This window comes from Larimichthys crocea, chromosome II, assembly GCF_000972845.2.
Source record: "Larimichthys crocea isolate SSNF chromosome II, L_crocea_2.0, whole genome shotgun sequence".
NCBI classification, from domain to species: Eukaryota; Metazoa; Chordata; class Actinopteri; family Sciaenidae; genus Larimichthys; species Larimichthys crocea.
In genome coordinates, this window is record NC_040012.1 from 2,532,676 (window position 1) to 2,552,615 (window position 19,940).

At 39.7% G+C, this 19,940-nt stretch overlaps 1 long non-coding RNA gene and 3 other non-coding genes across 5 annotated transcripts; all 4 read left to right on the forward strand.

Moving 5' to 3' along the window:
• The first annotated feature begins 1,339 nt into the window (after positions 1-1,339).
• trnal-uaa (transfer RNA leucine (anticodon UAA)) lies at positions 1,340-1,422 on the forward strand. Its single transcript has one exon. It is a non-coding gene; the product is annotated as a tRNA-Leu (tRNA).
• Positions 1,423-3,591: 2,169 nt separating this feature from the next.
• Positions 3,592-3,674, forward strand: trnal-uaa (transfer RNA leucine (anticodon UAA)). Its single transcript has one exon. It is a non-coding gene; the product is annotated as a tRNA-Leu (tRNA).
• A 452-nt stretch (positions 3,675-4,126) lies between these two features.
• On the forward strand, positions 4,127-4,209 carry trnal-uaa (transfer RNA leucine (anticodon UAA)). The gene has a single exon. It is a non-coding gene; the product is annotated as a tRNA-Leu (tRNA).
• A 913-nt stretch (positions 4,210-5,122) lies between these two features.
• LOC113747939 (uncharacterized) lies at positions 5,123-18,705 on the forward strand. 2 transcript variants are annotated; one of them, XR_003464005.1, is made up of 3 exons: positions 5,123-5,242; positions 14,063-14,148; positions 18,255-18,705. It is a non-coding gene; the product is annotated as an uncharacterized LOC113747939 (long non-coding RNA). The 2 variants fall into 2 exon arrangements; XR_003464006.1 differs by lacking the exon at positions 18,255-18,705 and adding an exon at positions 14,263-14,964.
• The last annotated feature ends 1,235 nt before the right edge of the window (positions 18,706-19,940 follow it).

Sequence of the window (19,940 nt, forward strand, 5' to 3'; positions counted from 1 at the left end):
AACATTCTTAACTCTCAAAATAGCACGTCCTCATTTCATTCATCCGAAAAGCTCGTGACCTCTTAAGTGTCGTGAAGACGTTTGAGACATAAATCCGATTAACAGAAATATAAATAAACCAAAAGTTGGAACTCGATGGGATGAACAGCTTTTAGCAGCCACCTACAAACCTTTAAAAAAATAAATGTGCATGAAGTTTAATGTGCATATCTACAAGTGTACAGCTGGAAAGTTTGGGAATTTTAAAAAAAAAAAAGAGGAGAAGGGATTTTAAGAGAGGACCGTGGAGGAAGGAGGGAAGAGGAGGATGGCAAGAAGAAGAGTTGATGTGAGAACGTGGACGTCAGCGAGGAAGGGAGAAAGAGAAAATTGTCAGAGGAGGAAGAATCCAGAGAAAGTCTGTCAAGGTGAATGGGGGGACAGTTTTACTTTTCCCTTTGTGTAGCTCCCCGGGGTATTTCCATTTATCCCTCTTCCTCTCTCCCGCTCTCTTTTTTTCGTGGCATCAAATAAAGATTCCCTGGTGATGTTTCCACCTCCCCGTCTTCTCCAAGTCATTTGGCATTTATTTTAAGCCTGAAGAGATGCTGGAAAACCTTCCATGTTCATTTTACCCTAGGCTGAGTGTGGATGTGGTGTCCGCTTCCTGTCATTATCTCCCCTCTTTCCATCCCATATGTACTTTTCTGGCTTCCTTCCTTCCTCTCTTTGCAGATTGGGCCTCCAATCAGGGAGAGCAATCTGCAACATTACACCCACAGACTGATGCCTCTGTCTCTCTCTTGTGGATATGGAGTCAGAAATAGATAGTGCTCATTGAAACAAACTCCCTCCGGCGTTGTGACTCACCTGTCCATCATGATAAACAGAAAAAAAGCTTTAAAACTCCACAAACATGCCCTTGTTATTGCCTTTTACCTCCCGTTATCACTACAGATCCTGCTCTGGCCTTCTATAATGTGTTAAAGTTTAAAGGACAGAGTCACATCAAATTAACTGCATCCATATATATACTATTGTTCAGGAGTTTTTAATGATTTGGTGGAGTAAATATAATTAAAGGATCCATGTGTGTGATTTAGTGGCATCTAGCGGTAGTAAGTTGTTGATTGTAACTTCCTTGCCTCACCCTCTCCTTCCTGGCATGAAAGAGAAACTTTCAGGGATTAGGGAAAAGCTCTTTTGTCAGCCAGTGTTCAGTTTGTCTGGGAAGAGAAGGTTTTCAGTCCCGGTGCAGGGACATGATGACAGTGTCGTGCCAGAACTGGAGCTGGGCAAGCAGACAATGTAACCAGGCTCTGGGCGCCTTTATAATTACTTAATGATGTGGAGCACAGACACCAGGATGGCTGAGTGGTTAAGGCGTTGGACTTAAGATCCAATGGGCAAATGCCCACGTGGGTTCGAACCCCACTCCTGGTAGATAAATGTTTGTCCACAAACTGTTCAATGTTGCTTTCCCGTAGCAGTTGTATAGCTCTATTTCTGGGGTGGCTCTGGCTCAGGAGGTAGAGCGAGTCTTCCCCCAATCAGCTGATCGGTGCCTCGATCCCCGGCTCCTCCAGTCTGCATGTTGTAGTCTCTTTGGGCAGGATACTGAACCCCAAGTTGCTTTGGATGAAAAGTGTCAGCTAAATATAAAAAAAAAAAGACTGAAGAGGACGTTGACAGAGGGAGGGAAGGAGTGAGCAAGAAGCCGCCAGACAAGAGAGTAAATCTGAGACCGACTTTCAGTGCTTGGTGAAATAAAAAGACAGACGGCGAGCTGAAAAAAGAAAGCAATATTAGCTGGCAGACGCAGCGGAGTGTCTTGTGTTGTTGACTCACTAGTTTTTGATCATAAGTACTGTAATCAGAGCAGAGTACACGTGTAGAGCTGTCCATATTTACCACAGTGGGATTACACTCTGAAACTGCACCAATACCAATTTCTATGATATATGAGGACACGTACAGCACTACAGGAACAACACACGAAGAATACCAAGTTCAAAGTAGTTCAGAGTCTCTGCTTTGTCTAACCTTAGATCTGCTGTTATCCTCCCATAACGATGAGCAGGCCCTTATACTCTCTTTGAAAGTTATCAAAAGATCTCCCTATAGAAACTCATGAACAACAGCTGTTTATACCGGACATAACTTGGCTTGTAACGAGTCACAGCTGCGAGATAAAACAAGTTGTAAACTACAGTCATATTTCTCGCAGAAAGCCACACAGAGTAATGCAAAGTATAGTTAAAAGTGTAACAGAGTGATGGATAAATATAGAGATATATATATTAGATGTATATTTGCCAGGTGGCCAAAAAACAAAACAAAGTTAGTGCTAATGTTGCTCCTTCTGCTGCACACTGCAGTTCAGCTCTTTCTCTAACAAATCATTATCTGTACCTGCCTGTCCTCCACACCATAACACAGTTTTAATATCAAGTAGAGAGGAATTCCCTTTTTATTATGAACCAGCATAAAAACTGACATCAGTGTAGATGAAAGCGCTGCAGCGTTTTTTGCTCAGGTGTACATCTTTCACATGATACTTCAGGGTTTGTCTTTGTTAGTGGAAAGCTTCAGCAAATTCAATTTAATTACTGGCTCTCCCAACAATTAGAGGATTGTTTCCCACGTCTCTAATACTGAGGAGATCGTTCAAAGGGAAACACAACGGATACTGTGATGTTTTACTGTTGCTACATTTACATTTTGTCATGCTGTCTCTTCTCCGGCTGAAACAATCACACTAACCGCTCCCGTCGCGTTTGCCAAATGGAATCAAAAGTGAAAACTTGCGTTTTCTAAATGCCACAGAGCTGAATGGCTCATGAGAGAACAATAAAACAGATTTCATATGCAAATAAAAACAGACACATGGTGCTAATGGAAATTAACAACTACACGAGGGTCATTTGTGTCTGGTCTCATCTCAAATGTAGAAAACTCTGCTGCGAGTGTACCATCCTCCTCTGTGGGGATTTTTTTCTGTGTGAAAATGAAGTCAGGAAAATGCAAGAAACACATCAGAGAGTGAAAACTGGCCTTTCTGGAAACACAAACCAGGACGAACATGGTCCGATTTGGACAGTCTGGGGGACAAATAAATCACAACTTCTCCTGCAGCGTCTCCTCTCTGCCTGACCTGCGTTGACGCGGGTCAATGGACGAGATTGTTTTGTGGTCACAGGGAGAAGAAACTAAAAACAAGAGTTTGGAAACTTGTGGAGAAGCTCTGAGGCTCACTGTCAGAGACACTAATTGGTTTTGCTGCCTGAGGTGGAAAACAGAGCGACCGCTCTGCTGGATCCACGGCTGGAGCTGCAGGTGATTGACAGCTGAGGGGTAAACGACTGATGCTGGAGGCCAGGCGGAGGGCGGTGAACTGCTGGAAAAAGGTTTATTTGGTGACCAGGAAGGTGCAGGAGTGTGAGGCCATGGGTGCAGGTGAGGTGAGGGTTGGGATCAGGAGCTGGAGATGGGCCAGAGGACTGATGTGAACTCAAGTTCAAGTTAAACTTCACATTTAATTTCAGAACATATAAACATAACTCCCTGTTATAAGTTTTCACTAAATTCATCACATCGGACAGATACAAAAACACCAGGATGGCCGAGTGGTTAAGGCGTTGGACTTAAGATCCAATGGGCAAATGCCCACGTGGGTTCAAACCCCACTCCTGGTAGACAAATGTTTGTCCACCAACTCTTGAATGTTGCTTTCTGCCAGGTAGTAGCAGTCGTCTTAAAATTAATCAAATCAAATCCCGTTATCATTACAGATCCTGCTCTGGCCTTCTATAATGTGTTAAAGTTTAAAGGACAGAGTCACATCAAATTAACTGCATCCATATATATATTATTGTTCAGGAGTTTTTAATGATTGCAAGTGCAGTAATTATAATTAAAGGATCCATGTGTGTGATTTAGTGGCATCTAGCAGTAGTAAGTTGTTGATTGTAACTTCCTTGCCTCGCCCTCTCCTTCCTGGCATGAAAGAGAAACTTTCAGGGATTAGGGAAAAGCTCTTTTGTCAGCCAGTGTTCAGTTTGTCTGGGAAGAGAAGGTTTTCAGTCCTGGTGCAGGGACATGACGACAGTGTCGTGCCAGAACTGGAGCTGGGCAAGCAGACAATGTAACCAGGATGGCCGAGTGGTTAAGGCGTTGGACTTAAGATCCAATGGGCAAATGCCCACGTGGGTTCAAACCCCACTCCTGGTAGACAAATGTTTGTCCACGAACTGTTGAATGTTGCTTTCTGCCAGGGAGTAGCAGTTGTCTTAAAATTAATCAAATCAAACCTCTTCAAACCAGAACAAATGTGGTAATTGCACTTAAAAAGGAGCCTTTCACTTCACTACATTTCCCAGGAATCTCTTGAGTCACTCAAAAATAGTAAACCTTTTATTTATATTTGTAGGTTAGCTGAAAGAAATGAGAGTTTTGAGACATTAACAAAAGGAGCATCAAATAAAAGTGTCGTAAAACTGAAGATGAAACGATGAAATCATGTCTGGAAATATGGGAGAAGGGCAATAAAGCTATAGGGATGTAATAATAATAATAATAATACAACTTTATTCATATTGAACTTTTCAAAACAGCAGCTCTGAAATACTTCACACTTAGAAAATGGAAACAATCACAACAGGGAAACAATGCATAATAGTAGCCAAAGATGAAAAGTAGTACACGAAAACTTAGACGAAAGAATAAGAAAGAAAGAAATGAAAACCGACAGGGAGAAGGTCCACTCTCTCTGTAAGGTAGCAAAAACACAACAAATCTTATTTTCAGGTGATTTTACACTAATGGAAAACATATTATAATATCATATTTCATTCCTGCCAGAAAGTACAGCTAAATCTTACACACTGGACCTTTAAGGACAAATACTGGAATGATTTATTTTGGTGTCAACAACACATGAAGCCATAATGTTTCACACTCCGGCACAGCAGGTGGCAGCATGCAAATTTACATCTATGTGTAGCCTGCAAAGAAGAAGAAGCAGAAGAAAGCTACAAGCTGCAGGTACAGAGCTTCTCACTTCACTCTGATTATATTGATCTGTGTGACGGGACTGCTGCATGTTTTAAGAAAGCATGTGCACAGGTTGCAAAGTGAGAAGGTGTTAAATCCAGAAGGAAAACTTTGTGGCCACAAACATTTTTCAGCAGAGAGCACCGGGTTATTTTTCTTCATGTTTCTTGACGGGTAAAGAAAACTCTTTCTCTGAAAGTCACAAAGCCAGGTCAGCGTCTCTCCTCTGGGACGGTTTAACCCTGAGTTTGAGCTTTAACAAATGTCCTGATGGCAGCTCTATCTTCATCCTCCATTTTGGGGTTTTTGCAAAAGCTTTTTTTTCTCCGCCGTGATTCATTTGGCAGCTGCAGCTCGTCTGAGGTCACTTTCCATCACGTTTGGATGAGAGGAGCTTCCTTTCAATGTCTGTTTACTCCACGGAGGTGTCTGAACTCCTGAAAGGTTGTCAGGTCTTTCAGGACTTTTCTTTTTCAATTTCTTTACTGCTCTAGGAAAGGTCAGAGGATCCCAAAACAGAGCTGACTTCATGAGAGGAAGATTTTCTGTGCTTTTACTTTGAAACTCCGTGTCAGGTTGCATCTTTGGAAAGTTTTGCTAAAATCGTAAAAAGCTCAAATCATTGTTCAGTTGGGAAGCAGGACGTGTCAGCGCTGCTTAGTGAACTGAATATTACTGTATCTGTCTCTCTTCCTCTCTCGCCTCCTCTCACCTCAGGCTGTGTTGTAATATTCAGCTCACTGTACTGAAATCCAAACTCTGCCTCGAGTCACAGGACAGGATAACACAGTGATTACTTCAATAATTCAACACTCCACTAGTTGAAACAAGGCTGAAGTATTTAATTCAAAATCAGTTTTTTTCCTTCTAGGTACGAGACAGATGGCAAGTCCTGCAAATCATTCGAATTATAGATCCAACCTCAGAGTTACACGGCGACAAATATTGAAATATTTGATTCATTAATTCTAAAATAAAACCCTGACAGTGTTCGCTGGAGGCAGGGATCTACTTTCTACACAGGACCGAGCTGAGTAAACGAGTTATCGTCGTTCTGCTGGAGATCGTAGGAGGAATGAAGGAGGAAGGAAGTGAAGTATAAAGAGGAAAATTACACAGCTCGGAAAGTATTTGATAGACTGAGAGAAAAGATGTTTGGATCTCGATTTGCTAAAGCATCAACAATAACACTATTTTTAGGTGTTAAATCTGCTGATCGGAGAGTTGCCCTATCACTACAACAGCTTATCAAAACTGCTTTTTAGGGAGACTTGGACATTAGAACAAAGAATAAAACAGTGCAGTGTGCAGATCAGGCGTCTGGATTTCAGTTTAAAAGCTATCATAACACTGCAGGCTGCACCTGAATGCAGAAAGTTTGGCTGCAAAATGCATCCCACCCATCAAAGAGTTCTCATAGTGCAGTAAAACGATCCATGTTAGCATCTTACTATTTAATCTGATGTTTTGGAGTTAATATTCATGCTGCATTAACTCGTATGTTACTTTTTTCTGCTGTAGATGTTTAAAGTTCAGCTTGTTTTAACGACTTTATAAACTGCTGCCTAGTTTAATCTACAGATGCATTGCTGCTCTATAAGATCTGTGGTCTAAGATCACGTCTGTTGCTTTGTGAGAATCACATTTCTCTAAAAAGTTGTGGCTGTTCTTTTCAGTTAATCCAGCAGGGTTTTTAAATATTTATTTAGTTGAGGTGTTAATCCAGCAGGGTTTTTAAATATTTATTTAGTTGAGGTATGTAGGAACATTTTCGTAATCCATAAATCAGCGGTGCCAAAACTGAAACTTAATGGTGGACCACAGGCCAAAAGCAAACAGCTATTGTTGTGTTAATAAATGAAGATCTTTTTATATTTAAAGAGCATTTTTACCTCACAAAACATAAACCAACATGAACAGCAATTCATACTGTAATTTAATTAATAATTTAACCTCCATGGCGGGTCAAAGTAAGTAAGTTCCTCGAACGTACATTCAAGTATGAACCAGAGTAAATGTGCTTAGTTACATTACAAAGTCAGTGGTGAGGTCGACCTAAACGTTCGTTGTCATGTGACACTGTACTTGAATTTTGTCCCTCATGCTGTCAGTACAAAACATTTGCAGAAGCTTGTGGCAGCTTTTTGATCAAACAGAAGTTGTATTTGAGTCTCAGTCCTCCAAATCCTGCATGTTTTAGTCTGACACACGCATATTCCTTCCACTGTGGCGTGATTTTAAGGATTTTGTTTGTGGTCCAGCCAAACTCATTATGCAGTTAGCACAGTTGGGTCGTCATCACCTTTCCTCCCAGGTGAAAACCATGTTGACGATTTAAAGGCTCCCCGTGGTGGCAGGAGTTACTCACCTGAGATATTAAAACTTTCAGATAATCTCTGCACCACTAGACCAAAGCTCAATCTGCAAAAATAAACCCTCTCTTTAATGAGCTTTTTATAAATTTACCCCCTGTGGTGGGGGAAGTTTGATGCTCCCAACAGAGCTCTGAGACGACCCGCTGGTCCCTGAAGTATTTTTATGACGTTTCCTTTTAATGACGCCTTCAATGTCTCATTGACAACTCTAAATGTTTATGTTCTGGTCATTAGCTTAACTATTTTTTTTACTTTTTTAAGTCATTTTCCTGCGTCACTTTTAGTGTTGAAAACTCTTTTCGCCCACCTCTCCAAACTACGATACCCATGAGCCTCAGCTATGGAGAAGCCAGTCATGGAAGTTACTTTATGTTACCGTTCACACGTCTTTCCATAATCAATCTTTGATGATGATTCATCCTCAGCTTTTGTACCACACTTCTTCTGTAATCTTTATTTAAACTGGATGTGCTTGGTCTCTTTAAATGTGTTTGAAGCCCTTTGTGACATTAAGAAATTAGTTTTTCCAAATTCAAACACATCATTGAAATTGAGGGGGAAAAAAGCGTAAATTCGTCGTAACAGAATCGGCTTTTGAATGACGCAGATGATCATCTAAGGTCTGGAGGTATTTCAACTGGCAGTCAGAATAAGCTGAAACACTAAATGTCTGCAGAAACAAATCTTTTTTTTTTATGCATCATATATGATTAATTCATATATCTGTACTTTCCCTAAATTCAAAATGTCATTGTGCATCTGCCCCAGCAGTGATTTTTAGCTTTTCTTTGTTGTTCACTTCTTGCACTTTTCTGCTTTCACTGCCTTTTATTCTTTTGTTTTGTTTTAATCCCATCTCTCTCTCTCTCTCTCTGCATATCGAGGCCTTTGACTCTCCAGGTTTCTTCAATTTAAGCATTAAACCGTACGGTAGGGTGGTCTGATATCCCGCAGTAAATATTCATTAATTATTCCGTCAGAAGCAGCTTTCTGTTGCACAAAAACACCCTTTGATTCATCCAGCTTTTTATTACAGGTCAGTCTTAGTTCCCTTGTTTAATCCCTCCTTCTGCAAAATACAACTGACATCCCCTTTTTTTTTTTGTTTACTCTTGAGCTCAGTTTTTCCACCCTTGTGTTTGTCTCTGATAACATTTACAGGGAAATAAGCAGTTTGCTGCAAAGCATGCTGATTGAATTCACATTTTAAGATGCTTCAAATCATCTTAAAGCATGAAACCTTCCACACACTCACCTCCTATATTCACATCCCCGGTTCAAGGGTATTTGTAAAAATGGTTTGTCAAGGACAATCCTATGACTGTGTCCAAGCAGATGAACCTCTGCAAACATTTTCACTGTTCTGTGATGTAGAAATACTTTCACTCGAGCAATATCACACAATATGGACTGCTGTTGTGATTATCTTAAATTACCGAATGGCAGCTGTGCCGGTATTCAGAATAACAGCACGACCTTGAGTGTGATATTGCTTTTATTCCACAGATCAAGCATGATTTATTAGTTAACAGTAAATTGGGACAAAAGAACAACACAAATATTTCCGTGACTCGGCCCGACGACACACAAACATTTTCCTGAACACTAGCCTGCAAGCTGCTTTGTAACCTGTACGTAAGAGTCTTTTGATGGTCGCTTTTTCTTGTCTTGACCTTCTGATCGGACCAAACATGTTACATGTTATCAGAAGGTAGGTGAGCTCTCTTCAGCATCGAACAGGAAGCAGTTTTTTTAAACAGTTCGCCTCAAGGCCAACTCACACCGGACGCGGAACGGAAGCGGATCAGAAGTGGCTCTCCGCGCCATGGCGCGAGCTTTCCGCAGGATTTCTATTTCTTCCGCGAGCCGCGGCTAAACCTCGTAAATTTCAACAGAGCACTGCGCACCAGACAGGAAACCGGGCCTTAAATCAACGTAATAAACTTCCGCCCCCTTTCAAAATAAAACACAATACTCAGTTCATGTAGCTTTTTACAACTTCACATCAACGTTACGTCATGACCGGTGGCACCAGGTGATCAAAGATCGATCAAAGGGTCTCAACGAGAGACTAATTGTTGACGTGGAACAACACACAATCATTTATGACACAACAGATGCTTTTAATAATCTCCTCCACGTCAGAGAAGCAAAGTCAGCTGTTTGTTGTTGTTGTTTTCTTTATACACTGTTTATCGCGGGGTCTCGGGTATGTCCAGGATTCTCGCGTGATCTCGTGATCTCGCGTGAATACGGCCGGCTCGCTCCGCTGCCGTTCCGCGGCTGATCCGCGTCCGGTGTGAGTTGACGCCGGGCAAAGTACCGTTACGCTTCCGTTCCGCGTTCGGTGTGAGTCCCATGTCAGTCATATGGTCGTCTCCCACTGAAATAACGCTGGTAGTGACCTTTCTTAAGTTGTTGAGGCAACAAAATCCAAAATGAAAAGGTTGTGCAGAAATACAGGTTGTCTTTATGGGATATGTATTGATGCTGAATTGATGTGTTTTTACGGACACGTAATTGTTTGGGAGTTTGGTGTCATATTTTCCCCGAACATTGCAGGGAGCTTTAGTTTTATTCAAGCTGCTAATATATTTTGTCAACACTAGGTAAATGTTAAGGTGTGATAAGGTTGTCTGACATTGATTGCAGTTCGTTATTGGTTGTGTATTGATTACCGACGGTGGCTGATCAGGTTTATTCTCAGCTTAATCGTGTTCAGTTTCTAAATATGTTCATCTTTATGGTGCAAAGCGCTCGTGAAACGCCTCTTGTCCCATAAAATTACTACTTCAGAGTTGTATCATTTGAACAAAGATGAACCATCGCGGGTAAAGTCTCCGTGGCCTCTGTGTCATTTCATCTTCGTACACCATTTCTTCCACTTTCTCTTTCATCCGACGCCCCTCGAGAGAAGGCCGCCATCATCTTGACGATTGTGATACTGGATAAAGTACTTTGCTTTTTGTGTGTGTGTGTGTGTGTGTGTGTGTTGGGTTGGGTTGGGTTCAAGGCAATCTGCTGCTGCTTTTTACTGTCCTGCTGCAATTGTTGCAAAATTGATTTTCGTCTCTGCTACAATGCAAAGGCAGGCGAGCAGGCACAGACAAGTTGAATAGCTTCACACAAAAGGCAAGACAGGCACCCAGATCTCATCTCATCCATAAAAGAAAGGGCCATTACATGGAGAATGTATGGGAGAGGAGACGCGGCAGAACGGACCGGCGTCCTAACGTTGGCTGAGAGGAGCTCGCTGCTGCAGCTCAGGGATTATTCAGAGAGATGGATGGAAATAAACAGGTTTAATATAGACTGAGCTGTCAGACAATGATCCATATATACAGTAAATGAAATGCCTGGAGGCCTGAGAGTTTCTGATAAAGGGTAATAACATACGTATATACTCACATTCGCACACACGTACTGAAACATATTCCCAAACTGGCATGAGTAATCTATCACGGGCTCAGGGGAAGGCTGTGTGTTGATATGGCTACTCGAAAATCTGCCCATTTGAATAGAGACTGTGCCGAGAATCCCTACGCAGTATATTTATGCAGCAGAGCCTATAGACTGAGCTGTGCCTCCCTCTTCCTCCTCCACCTCCAGGATGATTCCCAGTGCACAGCTTCGGATAATCTCGAGCTGCAGAGATAAACTGCGTCCTCGTGGTTCTTATCCCGGGTGGTCGAGGCACGTCAGCAGGTCGTGAGGTTGTTTATAGAATATGAATGAATTTTGTTTTTCCATTTTTTTCCATGACGTTTAATCAGGTGAATGGTGTCTCTGTCTGTTCTCACACTATGTAACTTTGTGTTTCGGGTACGTAACTCTTTTACGGCACTAAGTCGCACACCACCAACTATTTCACTGATTTTGGTGAAACTGAAATGAAATTCTGGTTCAGTAAAGTAAATTTCTGTGGAATGTAGCTGTTGTTAACTAATGTCAGTTCAGTTTGTCAGCCACAGGAAAAGGAGGTTTTTCCTGGAGCGTTGGTAGAGCTGGTGTCGTGCTAGAACTGGAGCTCGGCAAGTAGGCTCAGCAGCTTGTATGGACATAACGACAGAGTAGAAAAAGACAGAAGAGACGTAATTCAGTGTTTTATTATTATACATGATTTTGGATTTTTGCTGCTGCTGTAGATGTTTTGGTTGAGCTCCTTTTAAACTACTTCATAGACTGTTGGCTAGTTTAATATACAGAAATGCATCACAGCCTTCATCATATGTTTGTCGCTGTTGCTGTGAGAAACGCATATCTCTAAAAAGTTCTCAGCTTTGTAAACACATGAAGGAAATTCTTCATCCTTCAGTTTATCAGACATATTCAAATTTACAACCAAAGGAGATATGTGCTTTACACTAGGCAAGGAGAGGAACAGTAATCTGAGAAGTAACTAAAGCTGTAATGGAGTAAAAAGGTACAATGTTTTGTAGGTTTTGGAAATCCATGAGGATGTTTCACCTCTCATTGTCTTCATGCTCCAGATTAAACTCTTCTCAAAGGAACATTTGTTTTTAAGTACAGTACCTGAGATAAATTGTAACTCTTCTTCTGAATGCTTAGTCTACTTATACTTCCAACATTTCTCCTGTCAGTGTTTGTTTATGTTTGCTGCAACACCAGCACTGCTGCAAATATTATGAGCTTCTCTGCATGACAGCATCAGCTAAAAGCCTGAAATGTAGATGGAGAGATTGTGTCTGCATCATGATGGACGAGGCGACTCGAGAGAGAGAGACGGGCGAAGACAAACACAGACAGATATAGACGGAGGCAGACCGAGCGAGCCGGAGTCGTGGTGGATGGGGGAGAAAAGCTGAACTCAGCGCTGCCACAGAGGGGCTCGTGACAGACAGACTGTTTCTCCATGCTCGGCTGCTTTAATGACAGGCGGCAGGACAAACAAATCACCGGGACAAACCTCAGCGGGCGTCTGCCCTCACACACACACACACACACACACTAACACTGCTCCCTGCTGGAAAATCTATAACTCTGCCGGGGTCCTTGAGTAGGAATAAAACTGCACACATGTAAAAAGTGGAGGGTTTGTCTGCTTCTGCAGGGAGGTTAGAGTTTCAACACGTCTTTATGTCCGCCCAGTCCATACACTCTTCATGTGTCTCTCTCATGTGTCTCTCTCTCTCTCTCAGGGATAAATCTCAGCTTTTATGTTTTTTTGCAGTGGTCCCCAACCTTTTCTGCACCATGGACCGGTCTCATGTAGGACAATATTTTCACGGACCGCCCTTCAATGTGTGGGGGGTAAATACAACGAAATAAAATGATGCGACCGGCATAAAAACAAATATAAAGTGCATAAAAATACAACTCACCATTATGCTTAATTAGTGGAAGCCCTGAGCTTGTTTCTCCACAATGAACCGGTCCCATCTAGGAGTAATGGGAGACAATGACACCCGAAGTGTGTTCCTTATGTCCAGTCTATTCCGTAATTTAGTTTTGGTCGCTGAAGAAGCTTTCCAAAGATGTTTTTAAAAAAAATTTTGCAAGCTTTGAGGGCTTAACAACGTATCACGTTTCCGAGAGGAGCGTCTTGACCTGTCTTAACCTGTGTCAAGAGGCAAAGACGGATGTAATTGGGAAAGAATCCGGCCATTTTTCAAAATAAAACATATATATATTTATGTGCGGCCTGGTACTAAATGACCCACGGACCGGTACCGGTCTGCGGCCCGGTGGTTGGGGAATGCTGGTTTATTGGACCACGACAGCAAATCAAAATGAATCCACGCAGCTTGACATGCTTCATGAAAACCTGCTCATTATCTCTGAGTGCGGTTTTGTTAACTAACGTCTGTTTTTTATCAGAGAAGGTGGTGAAGAAGAAGATAATATAATGTTACAGAGGCTTTAAACCAGGGTTGGCAACAGATAACTATTATTTCATAACAGCATACTGAAAGGAAACCTCACACCTGTTTTATAGCACGGTGATGCACTATGAGTTTTTATTGTTATTGCAAGTACATCTGTAACAAACAAAACATCAAGGTTATGTAATTACTGCGGCCAAAGATCGAACTCACAGCTGTTTGTTCTCTAAACAAGGAATGAAAAGTTTTGAATTGCTTATTTTTTATTGCCGGAGTCAAAAAACATCCAAAGAAAACAGAACGAGTGTTGTTCTTTTTATTGCTTCATTTCCACGACAGAAGTTATGTCATAGCTCGGTTTTTGTTATGATTACCGTTACAGCTTTATTGGACTTAATTGGACCACAAACTGTGATAAGTCACTCCAAACTGAGGAGAAAGTTGTTGCTCCGTCGGCTCATAAAGTGAGTTTAGAGTTCAGGTTGAAACAAAAGCGACATTTATTTACAGAAACATTCAAATATGTTCTGTAATGTGAGTTGCCGTGTACTTTGCTGTAGCTGCTCGAGGCTTTAACTAATACATATTTTATTTACAGTATGTAATGTACTTGGTTCCCAGTTTGGGATCAAGCTTCTCTCAAAGGTTCACAAGATGTTGAGATGTTCAAGAAGCAAATCGTTGTTCTTTTTTTTGGGACTTTTTGGATCTGAAACATGATGAGGAGCCTCAGACAGACGCTGCTTTTTGTAATGGAGCATTTTATAAGTTTATCATATGTTCGAAACATTGTAATCTTATTCCTGTTTATAGTTTTCAGATAGACGGAGGCAACAGAGATGAACAACAAAGCCACAACAACTTCAAATCTGAAGACTGATGATGATGTCGAGGCGATGGTGAGTTCATGTTTTAATGTTTCTGATCGTTCACTCACCATATGAAGATGTTTAAACACGGTTTGGTTGGTTAATTGATGATTAAATGATTATTTCTTCCAATTCATTTCATAGAAAATGAAGAATTAACATCTCGAAGAAAACCAATTTGTTTTTGCGGCGTTCGTTAGCATCAGTGTTGTTGATCAGCTGCCAGGAAGGTTGCATGTTGATTGACAGGTGTGATGGACTTGTGAACATCGCAGCTAATTTTGACAAATAGCTCCATGTGTAGCATCACAGATCGCAGCGGCATGAAATGAGCTTTAATTACTGCCAGTTATTGCAGCTCTGACGATGTTTGTGCTTTGTTTTGCTCCAGCAGACTCGTTCGGCTTGTAGACGAGCCGAATGTGATGATGTTGAAGGTGAACATCTCGAAACATTTGTGCACGACGTGTGCAAGTGCATCAGTTATTTAAAGCTTCTCCTGAACATGATTAACCTCCTGGTTTGTCTGTCTTTATATTCAGATTTAATTTCAGCAAAGACTCATAATTACCAGTTTCAGATGTCTGATGTGAGTTAAGAGCTCTAGTATTTGTTTTGTTTGTTGTGCTTATTCTATAATGGACACCCACATGTTTTCAAATTCCACAGGCTTGTGGGTGAAACTCACTTTAATCAGAAGTGACAGAGGAAACTAAATCAAAATAAATTTTATTTTCAGAGTGGCAATAATGATGTTTTGCTGCCGGGTAGAACATAAACCTAAAACTAAACAGATATGAAGCTTATGATGGGTTAAAAACACGTTTCACAAAACTCAACAACAGAAGTGATGACAAACGTGATGTTTCAAAATGTTGTTACAATGTTTTTTAAATTTTGTCACGTTTTCGGAAAACATGAAAATTTTCAGAAAACATGACAACATTTTAGAAAATGTGACAACGTTTTAGAAAACACGACAACATTTTAGAAAACGTGACAACATTTTAGAAAACGTGACAATATTTCAGAAAACACGACAACATTTTAGAAAACGTGACAATATTTCAGAAAACACGACAACAGTTGGCATCGTTTATGGTTTTCAGAAAACATGACAACATTTTGAAAACATGACAACATTTTGAAAACATGACAACATTTTAGAAAACACGACAACATTTCAGAAAACACGACAACATTTTAGAAAACATGACAACATTGCGGAAAGTGCGACATTTCACCAAATACAACAACATTTCAGAAAACACGACAACATTTCAGAAAACATGACAACATTTTAGAAAACACGACAACATTTCAGAAAACATGACAACATTGCGGAAAGTGCGACATTTCAACAAATACAACAATATTTTCAGAAAACATGATATTATTAAGTATTACTTATGAACATCAAAACTTCAAATGAACACTGGAAAACTGTAAAACATGGCACCTTTAACAGGAAGACTTCTGGAACGCAAAAGCTTTGCAACCATACTCCCCCCGGAACCCAAAGACTTTGGTCTCCCGTACGCTGCTGGCGGGTCATGGGAATAACGCCGCTGGATCGCTAGTTGTCACGTTTTCGAAAAACATGAAAATTTACGACAACATTTTAGAAAATGTGACAACATTTTGGAAAACATGACAACATTTTAGGAAACATGACAACATTTTAGGAAACACAGCAACATTTTGGAAAACACGACAACATTTCAGAAAACACGACAACATTTCAGAAAACACGACAACATTTCAGAAAACACGACAACATTTTAGAAAATGTGACAACATTTTGGAAAACGTGACAACATTTTAGGAAACGTGACAACATTTTAGAAAACGTGACAACATTTTAGAAAACGTGACAACATTTTAGAAAACATGACAACATTTTAGAAAACACGACAACATTTCGGAAAACACGACAACATTTCAGAAAACACGACAACATTTCAGAAAACACGACAACATTTTAGAAAACACGACAACATTTTGGAAAACACGACAACATTTTGGAAAACATGACAACATTTTAGGAAACATGACAACATTTTAGAAAACACAACAACATTTTGGAAAACACGACAACATTTCAGAAAACACGACATTTCAGAAAACACGACAACATTTTAGAAAACACGACAACATTTTAGAAAACACGACGACATTTTAGAAAACACGACAACATTTCAGAAAACACGACAACATTTTAGGAAACATGACAACATTTTAGAAAACACGACAACATTTTAGGAAACATGACAACATTTTAGGAAACATGACAACATTTTAGGAAACACGACAACATTTTAGAAAACACGACAACATTCCAGAAAACATGACAACATTTCAGAAAACACGACAACATTTCAGAAAACATGACAACATTTCAGAAAACATGACAACATTTTAGAAAACATGACAACATTGCGGAAAGTGTGACATTTCACCAAATACAACAATATTTCAGAAAACATGATATTATTAAGCATTTCAACATTTTGTGTTTTGACCCTCAGGGCGGCCATAAATACTGATTCAGCATTCAACATACTGACTGTCTCTGTTTGCTCTGTCACCTGAATTTACCAACTGAATAAGACACAACAAAAACTTTGATATTTGGTTTAATCAGGTGTTTAACACAAGGTGGTATCAGATCGGTGCATACGTGTACTCACTGACACCTGATCCCACATTTTAGACCCTATCGGAGGCATTTCAGATCCCTGTATCAGTAACAGCTCTGTTTTCCAGCATAGGGGAGAGTTTCTGTTTGACTGTCTGACAGACGCCTCTGTTGAAGCATCCTGATGGCTTTAGACTGAGAACCACAGTGAGTTAAATCGTTCTGGTCAAACCTGCAGTCGGCAGCTCACTGTGCTGTCTGCAGTTTCTATATATTCCCATTTTGAATTCAGATTCTGTAGCTTTCTGTGGACAAAGCCATCAGTGAAATGCTGCATTATGAATATTCATATATTCATTCAATAACTGTAGAAAGTCTCCAATTTGCACAAAAACCAGCCCTGCTGCATATTTATGCATTTTATTATGCTGTAGTTTGCTTTGGGTAAAAGCAGCAGTAAAAAGCTCCATTATGAATCTCATTTTCATTATCTGGACATTACAGTCAGAGAGTTTGCTCCTCTCCAAAAAACCTCTCTGTGCTCTTTCCAGTTACCTGAGGGAATACTTACACAGGTGAGAAAATAATACATCAGTCTTTTAGCGCTGATTCAAGCTGAAAGTGTTCAGATTGTACAGCGTTCAACAGAAAAGCTCTCCTGGCTCCGATACAACACTTTCAGTTATCTCTGCAGGCTGCTTCTCATTCTCACTCCTCCCTATCTCATCACCATTTTTTTTTCATGTAATTACACATAATTGCTTTTCTGCACCAGAAATCATTCATGCGGATAATCTCTCATTTGTCTCGGTGAGAAAAATGAATGTTATATTACGTAGATTTACACTTTAATGGAGCTTGGTGTGCTTTACGGCACACACGTGCCACATTCAGGCTGGTGTGTGTGTACTTCTGCAAAGTGTTTTTTAAATGATTCAGGAATAATCACACTTCCAATAAATCATAATTTGAAGCAACTAGAGTGAGAACACAAAGTGAAAAATATTGTGTATATATCGCAGGGATCCTGGAAAGAATTTCAAAAATACTTTATACATTTACAGACTTAATTAGTCTACACCCAAATGCAGATGCTCACAACTACATAGTAAGTATTAGAGCTACATTACATAGCTTCCTCCATCAGGCGTCCTCTTCCATCTCTTCTCCGTAGAAGCTGCTTGTCCGGCTCAGGTTCTGGCACGACACCGGCTCTGCTTCCTATCAGCAGCAGTTTACTTCACTGTCCATCAGGAAACTCCATAAATCACAAGCAGTTGAGGTGGAAAATGTAGTCTTCTGTTTAATTTTACATGCTGTAGCGTGTCGTGTGATCATGATTGACAGGTCGCCTAATAAGAGCAGAAAGCTTTAGCTGAATCTTACATTGAGGGGAGCTCGCTAATGAAAGAGGCAGAAAAAGAAAGCAGAGTGTTGTGGAAATGTACTCTAACATTGTTCTTTTTTTTCTCCGTCTCTTTACTGGAAACATCAACAGTTTTGATGTTATTGAAACGTTAAGTGGAGCTGAAGAGGCACTTCAATGTTTGCAGGACTGAATGTGAAACGTCTGACAGACTTCGAGAGGTCAAGTGGTGCTTATGTGCTGCTGTGTTCATATTTTCTAACTGTGGGAAAAACTCTAATGTAGTTCTGCAGCGGTTTATGCCTTTCTTTCCTTGTAAATAAGAAATCAACATAAAATAATTAAGACGCTGCAAAAAAAAACCTCCTGTATTATCAGCACTTTGTCCTGTAATCTGTTTTTATAGCTTTCTATGGACTTTTTACTGTTTTTATAGTTTTCATATTGTTATTTCCTGTTTTATCTTTTTTATGTTTGCACTGTGCAGCACCTTGTAACTCTGGTTTTTAAAAGGTGCTTCATGAATAATGTTTATTTACTTAATAAGTGTTTAGTATACTGTTGCCATGGTCATCATTTGATCTTTTTTTTGTACTTGTCCAAAGCTCAAGGTGACACCTTGAAATGTCTTTTTGTTTTTTTCCAAGAATCTTAAATCTAAAGTAATCAGATTACTATCAAAGAAAACTCAGAAAACTTGTGATTCCTTTCATTTAAAAGGCTTGATGCAGCATCGTCTTTGATTTAAACAATTAGATAAATGTAAATCGATTATGATATAGTTTCTGATTCATTTTCTGTACTTTAGTTGGTCGACTTTTTTGACTTTCACCTCAGAATTCTCAGAAAAAAGTGAGAATTTTGAGAAAGAAAGTCAGAATTTTCAAGAAAAAAGTCAGAATTCTTAGGAAAAAAAGTCAGAATCCACTGAAAAATATGGCAGAATTTCCAGAAATAAAATCTGAATTTTAAGTTTAAAAATCTGAATTTTGAGAAAGAAAGTCAGAATTTTCATGAAAAAAAGGGTCAGAATTCTAAGGAAAAAAGTCAGATTTTTCAGTAAAAAAGTCACAATTCTGATTAAAAAAAAGCAGAAGTCTCTGAAAAATATGTCAGAATTTCCTGAAATAAAGTCAGAATTTTGAGTTTAAAAATCAGGATTTTCAGAAAGAAAGTGAGAATTTTGAGAAAAAAGACTGAATTTTCATGAAAAAAGTTCAGAATTCTCAGGAAAAAAGGTAATAATTTTGAGAAAAAAGTCAGATTCTTCAGTAAAAAAGTCAGAATTCTCTGAAAAATATGGCAGAATTTCCAGAAATAAAATCAGAATCTTTAGTTTAAAAATCAAAATTTTGAGAAAAAAGTCAGAATTCTCAGAAAAAAAGCCATCCGCTGCATCAGTTCCATAATTACATATAATCACACTGAAGAACATCATGTCTGCTGTTATTGTTCCTGTATCAGTTTCAGTTTCAGATCAGAGTGTCACTGTTGTACTTCGTGTCCGTGTGGGCGCATTTATGCTGCGACGCTTCACTGTCCATCAGGAAACTCTGTAAATCACAGAGAGTTGAGGCGGAGCAGCCTTTTCTCCATTAAATATGATCCAGTTTCACCGAAATCAGTGAAATAGTTTTCAGTGTGGCATCAAAATGTCGGTTTAAAATGTTATTTTATGGTAGAAAAGTTACAAAATGTTGATTCAACTTTTTTCAGTTGCAGGTAAACAGAAAACTGTTTTTTTACCAGCCATAAAACGCCACCACACTCTACTTTACTAAAAATAATTACATAAAGTTTGACTCTGAACTTTTTGAA